This window comes from Mastomys coucha, unplaced genomic scaffold (genome assembly GCF_008632895.1).
Source record: "Mastomys coucha isolate ucsf_1 unplaced genomic scaffold, UCSF_Mcou_1 pScaffold21, whole genome shotgun sequence".
NCBI classification, from domain to species: Eukaryota; Metazoa; Chordata; class Mammalia; order Rodentia; family Muridae; genus Mastomys; species Mastomys coucha.
In genome coordinates, this window is record NW_022196904.1 from 96,343,010 (window position 1) to 96,349,921 (window position 6,912).

Here is a 6,912-nt window from a genome sequence, read left to right on the forward strand (position 1 = left end):
TGTGTGTGTGTGTGTGTGTGTGCGTGTGTGTTCGCGCGCGCTTGCTTCGGTGCTCCTCTCTGCAATTCTCCGCACGCTTTCCTCGTACTTACTGCTGACAGATTACAAAGGCTCTGGAGACCTGAGCACAGTGGGACACAAGGAAAATGCTTAGGGCCTTTCTGCGGCCGGAAGGGTGCAAGAGTCTGAGGTGCAAGCAGTGGGTTGATCCCAGAGAGGGCGTGATCAACCGGGATGGGCGGGGTTTGAGCCCGCACGCGAGCGCTGCCTTGGGGCGGGGCTGACCAGGCAAGTCCCTGTGGAACTGGAACTGTGGCTCCTGGGTCCTCGCGGGCCACTGCGGCGCGCGAGAAGGAGGAGGGGTGGCAGAGGGGCGGTCCTAGGGGAAGGCCCCAGTAGCCAGAGAGCCGCACTCCGGGACGAGCCTCTCTGGGGTTCCCGCCCCCGTCACGTGGGTGCCGAACCGGGTCGGTGCTGCCACTAAGTTGGCAGTTGGTCCTTGGGCCAGTGGCCTGTCACTGGGTTCTCGGCTCTTATGCTGGAAAGTGTGAGGGACACAGGAGTGACCCGCATACCTGAGCCTCCGAGAGAGAAGCTGCGCTCTGGCATCCAGGTCAGTGGGGTCTCCCTGACCCGGCTCACCGCTCTCCCGGGAACTGAGTATCCCCAGATCCAGGGACTACATGGGTAGTTGGGGGTCAGTGGTCTTTTAGACCTCCGAACGTTTTCAAGACTTGGGGACCCACTTATTTGTCTGAGATACTGAGAAAAGGGAGTAACTCCCGTGGATTTGCTTGAGTTTCTACCCGACCCTGTTCCGGTTGTGCCACCAGCCCCGCGCTTCTACAGGTGGCAGAGTGGTCCCCAGGATACCGGGGTGTTTAGATATCTCAGAGTTCCGGGCGATTTTGTCCCAGCTTTCAGTCCCTTGAGGGCAGCAGCGGCGTCAACTGGAGATCCCTAGGTGGGCTTGTTCCATAGACCTTTGGTCCGGATCGCCTTGGCCAGAAGCAGTTCTGTGCACTAATTGCTAAAAGCGACACGCTTCCCAAATGCTCAAGGCAGGATTAGGGTGTGGGGATGCTTCTGTTTTTAAAAGTGTGTCCTCCTCCCTCCTTCCATCCCAACACAAGACCCATACTTTTCCATTCGATTAAAATAAGGTTAGAACTTCCAAGGTTCGGGTAGGATTCAAATAGGCATTCAGATCTTTCTTAGAGCATTGAGATATTTGACATAGATTAGTGTTCCTTTGCATATTTTGGTTTTATTCCTGTTTGTCTTAATTTCTCTGGGTCCTTAATTGATTATATTGTAGACTGTTCTGTTTATAAGATTACTGTGTATTTTGTATTTTGCTCAACAGGAAGGAAGTCAACCACAGACCTAATTAATCTTCAGTCTTAGATTACTATTGCTATACTAAAAATGTTATCTGATTAGAAATTATTTCTTCACCAGTCCGTTTGTATGCATATTTAAGTAACTTTAATGTGGAATATTGTTAAGTCTTGCTGTTATTTTCATCTGAGATTTTATTTAAGGCTGATGGTAATGGGGACTGGTGATCTAATTTAGACCCTTGTGAATGCTAGCTAGGCAAGTGCTCTACCATTGAGCAACAACACTCAACCCGCACATAATATGTTAGTAGTATCACTTTGAGATTTGGTGATGTGCCAATTTTAGTTTATTGCTACCATTGCCTATGTTTTGGTAACCAAGGCAGATTTGCGCTAAGTAGATGGATAACATAAGAGATACACGTAAGAGATAAAGGTAGTGGAAGATTGGAACAAAGTTATAGAAATGCTAGGGTTTTTTTTTTTTTTTTCACCAGAATAAGGAAAATCTGGAAAAGTTTTAAGAAGGATCAATCTATATGAGGAACCTCACAGGAAGATGTTAGCGGTGACCTGGGCCATGGAGAAGTCTATAAGGCAAACTCAGTCTATCTCTAAGAAATGGCTACTGGTCTTTCTTGGTTCCTGGCCTGACTGGTAGACAGAACAAAATAACAACAACCAAACCAAGGTCCCAGCTGGCCCAAGGCCATGGACATCAATGTATGGGATATAAAGCAGAGGCTGACTTGTGGTCAGCTGAGCTTGTCAAAGTTAGAGTCCTTGAACTTTGACCTGCCCAACCCCCAGCCTGACCGAAATCTAGTAAACATTTGTGGAGAGAAAGGTCAGCTGACACAGTAGAGGTTAGAGCAGTGTGCTTCAGACAAAACCTTGAGAATCACCTGATGGTCTTCAGAGGTGGATTTGGACACTGTGGGTCAGGGGTGAAGCCTGGCATTCTGCATTTCTAACTCATTTCTTTCCTGTTTGTATCAAGAATTCATATTGATGTGCAAACTCTCTGAAGGCTTCAGAGATTTGCAAACTCTTTAGGTTAAGTAGTTCCCAGGCACAGTTAGCTTTCTCCAGGAGTTTCTGATAACAGCCGGGTGGGATCAGCTATTGGACTTGGTAGTGCTTGGAGGACCACAGCTGGAAGGCCAGTTAGGAGACTTGCAGGCCAATTCAGGTAAATATGAGGAGAGTGAAGTGTGAGCAGACAAAAGAGACCCTAGAAATACCAGGGCCAGGAAATGAGAGGTGTCAGCTTCTATATTGATTAGGCAGAATAAGACTCTAGGAAAAAGAACAGTTCTTTTTTTTTTTTCTTTTTTGGTTTTTTTCGAGACAGGGTTTCTCTGTGTAGTCTTGGCTGTCCTGGAACTCACTCTGTAGACCAGGCTGGCCTCGAACTCAGAAATCCGCCTGCCTCTGCCTCCCAAGTGCTGGGATTAAAGGCGTGCGCCGCTCCCGCCGCCACCGCCGCCGCCACCACCACCACCACCCAGCCGGAACAGTTCTTGGAGAATTCAACTTCAATTTTGGATACAAGGATTGATGCATTGCTTAGACAACACTGGTCAGCAGCTAATTTGTATGTGTTCATAAGTTTATGAGTTTTTTTTCTCCTGAAATACCGATCTGTTTATGATTCATTCCTGTTTCAAATCCCCTGGTGAGGGGGAAAGAATGACTATGTAGGTGACACGTTTTAAACATTTATTAAGCCCCACTAAGTGTGTGCCTCCATATAAGATATGATCGTCACCCCTCTGTGCACAAAAGTAAAGCTAAAACTCTGGGCTTGGGTTTTCCTGAGTCACTGGTTTTCTTGCTTCCTCCTTCCTCTGAGGAGTTCCACTTCCTTTGCTCTTTGCTACCCTAGTATCTTGTTTTGTTTGTGCTTGAAGGCACCTATGTGTGTTTATTTTTGGAGTCTAGGGAAGGTGAGCTCTGTTTCCTATAGAATCTGAAACGGCAGTCTGTTAGGCCTAGTGGTTCTCCCCAGGGGCTGTTGTTATCTCTAATACTTGTGATAAAAAGCCTTGTAGGAGATGGGTACCCTAAATTAAACTGGTGAGCTTTCTGTGGAGATTTCCAGAAGGCCTCAGACTTTTGGAGGCATTTTGACTTAGCTTTGTCTCCAGCAAGCTGAACATTTCTCTGTGCCTTAATGTCATTGGTTTGGGGCCTTGGTAAGTAATCCTTGCTTTCATTTCCTCTGTGTCCCTGTGCACATTTATGCACGTGAGAGCTAAGCCTTCATTGTGTATGATGCTTTTTATTAAGTTCCATGTTGTATTGTAATCTTGTACACATCCATACATGTCTGTAACACATCTGTAGACACAGGTAGGATAAGACTGCCCACCCCTCTGATAAAATAAGCTATAATATCCTTGTGACTTTTAGGCAAATTCATTTTCTAACTCCATCACCACTGTTCCTCAAACTGAGGAGTTTTGTGCCTGTCCTTTTGTGCCTCTTGCCTGAGCAGTGTATGCTTCTTGGATTATAATGTTTGGACATTGCTTTTTGCTTGGTCATGAATCTGAAATACAAATCTGTTCACGCTCCTTTTCTGCTCAAAATCCCCTGGTGGATCCCTCAATGCAAGATACAAGAAGAGTGAATACAAACAGAAGAGATGCAATATTCAAAAGTTGATTAAGCCCTGTAGATTGTGTACCCCTATGCAAGTCAAGACAGCCATCACTGTTTCCTCTTTTTGAGGGTACCCGTTGCCTCTGTTCTGTAACAAGGATGAGAACCCTAGAACCACCCTCATCTCAAGCCATTTCACTCTCTCCACTAATACCATATATATGAATTACAATAGAATCTGCGCTCTGCTGTGTTCCTCCTGCCTCTGTATTCATACTCTGAGCAGCTGTAGCTATACTAGCTCTCCTCTGAGACCTAATACTTAACAGATATCAGTAAGAGTTTCCCGTGCTTGTGGGTCCTGTGTTGGCTGGCAGGTTTTGCTTCTGTAAGGAGGGAAAGGAACAGGTTGTTTTGTGAGAGAGAAGGAAAAGATTGGGAGCAGAAGCCAAAAGACAGGAAGGGCAGGCTCAAGGAAGAGTGGCTCAATGGCTAGAATCATGGGGTGTGGTAGGGTATTGAATGACTTTCCTGGGGAGACATGACCAGATGTCTACTCAACACAGATAAGATGCTGATGACACACTAAAGGAGTGATTCCACCCAAGCCTAGCTAGGAGAACCAATGAATTTATGAAGGGTTACTGACAGGAGTGTGGGTGACTTTAGGACAGCCACGTCCCTTAGTGTGGGTGAAATAGAAAAACTAGAACTCCTTGCTCATCTTGCAGGCAACACAACCAGATAGTCTCTCTTCTCCAGCAATTATTTACTGCTTTCATAACTTAGGGAGGGCCCTTGTGTGTCTCATAACTTCCCAACTAACTGAGACTCCCAAGTACCCCCTAGGTGAGTTTCACCAGCTTCCTGGTTTGTGTGATTTACCTGCCCCCTCCAAATGGGGGACATTTGAAGAGGAAAGGCTGGAGACCAGAAAGGGAAAAGATGGTGGAAGGCCATGAAGGTTGGAGCTAAAGCATCCAAATTTTGAACTGCGTGGTAACACATATACTAAAATCTCAACACAGTAAAAACTCATTTAAAAAGAAAATATTTTTTTGTACTGATGACATTGAAAGCTATGAGTAATATGGAAAAGGCTCTGTGCAAGTTTGTTTTCAGGGGGATGCTAGCTGGGAAGGATAGATTAGAGGGATGACATGAGGACATGTTATTGGAGTAATACATTGGAGAATCTTAGGTCCTGAATCAAGGCAGTGACAATAGCAACGGAGAAGTGAGTGTGCCAAGGAATGAGTGACTGGATTTGAGGGAGAGAAAAAGTCATACTAGATACTGACTGGCAGAGAATGAGGTGATTGTGAATAGGTATGGGACTATGGAGGAACTCCTTAGAGGAGGGAAGGGAAAGAGCATGGTGATAGATTTCAAAATCAGAAGAATCTTGGGTAGCTTCTTGCTTACTCTTAATGATTTTACCCAACAGAATGGCAAAGCCCGGGCTGGAGAGATGGCTCAGGGGTTAAGAGCACTGACTGTTCTTCCAAAGGTCCTGAGTTCAAATCCCAGCAACCACATGGTGGCTCACGACCATCCGTTATGAGATCTGACACCCTCTTCTGGTGTGTATGAAGACAGCTACAGTGTACTTATTTATAATAATAAATAAATCTTTAAAAAAAAAAAAAGAATGGCAAAGCCCAAAACAGTGTACCCCAAATTACCCCATTCTTAGATGGAGATCCAGGCCAACTAGCCTCCCGGCTTCCATCATATCATCTATAGCCCCACGTTGTGGGCTAGAGGAGACCTGCTAGAGGTCTAGTTGGAAATTCCATTAGCCAATGAGAACAGTCATTTGATCAGATTGGGGGATTCAGTGTGTACAACAGAACAGGGAAGCTAGAGCCATACAGCTCAGGTATTCAGGGCAGGTGTTGGGTGGCAGCCAGTGCCTGAAGGCTCAGGAGGCCCTGTTTGTTTGTTTACTTGTTTATTTGGTTCTGGGGCCTTTCTGTAGGTGGGGCTGCTCAGGTAGAGAAGTGCTTTTCACAGTATCTGAACTCTAATCTCAGTGTGCTCTATGTGCACACTCAGTTTTTTTGGGGGGAGTGTAACCAATTTACCAATTCATTGCAAATGTATATTCTAAGGACCCAACACTCTGCTCTTTCAGACAAACTTTGGGGACACATTCAACATCCCATAGGATGTTGCTATTATAGCGGTGACTAATGAGAGAAGGAAGGGGAAGGTGCTGGGGGTGACTGCCAGCTGGGGACAGCAAGTCAGTCCTAAGGACTTTCTGTCCTGGGGATGGTGGTGACTGTGACGATTGTGTGATGGATGGGAAGGGGACTGTGTGATGGATGGTAGCTGTGAGAGACTCAGTGAGCCTCCTTCTCACACCTCTTCCGCACTGGCCAGCCAGGCTTCCCAGCTGCTGGCCTCCCAGGACAGGCTTGCCTTTGTCATGGATCTCAGGACAGAGGTTACTTCCATTTGCTAAGGCAGAGCTAGGTAGGTCAACATATGTGAAACGATTGGGATGTATCTCTTGACTTTGAAGGTGAGCTTGTCTAGCCATCCTGGCTTTTCTTGCCTGTTTCCACCTCATCTTGTTCTGAGGTTGCGTTAGTATCCTTGTGCTGTCATCCTAATGAGACTTAAGTATGTGCTTGAGACTCCTCACCCCCGGGAAAGTAGCAGGGACAGTCATATGAAGACAGCAGATTTGGATTGCCCAAGGCTTAGGAATGACTTCTGCACATGTGGGGTGGGAGGAGAACCCATTAACAAAGATTAGTTACCTCTGGTGACTTTGGAATGTTCGGCTCTCTCCACTTGTGGAATTCCCAAGGGGCTTCTCTGTGAGTGTAACCATCCCTTCCCAGAGATAAAGATTCCAAAGGGAAGGCTGTTATCTAAATCCTGGAATTTCTTTACCTTCCTGGGGAGGCTCAGAGCCTCGTTGACTGCCTGAGGGTGTTTTCTTTTCTTT

At 46.2% G+C, this 6,912-nt stretch overlaps 1 protein-coding gene across 1 annotated transcript in view; it reads left to right on the forward strand.

The window, feature by feature from the left end:
- Positions 1-361: 361 nt before the first annotated feature.
- The window catches only part of Ppfibp2 (PPFIA binding protein 2), a 159,478-nt gene continuing 152,927 nt past the window's right edge, over positions 362-6,912 (forward strand). The window contains 1 exon segment of the mRNA XM_031387777.1: positions 362-613. The gene's annotated coding sequence lies outside the window, so the exon portion shown is untranslated.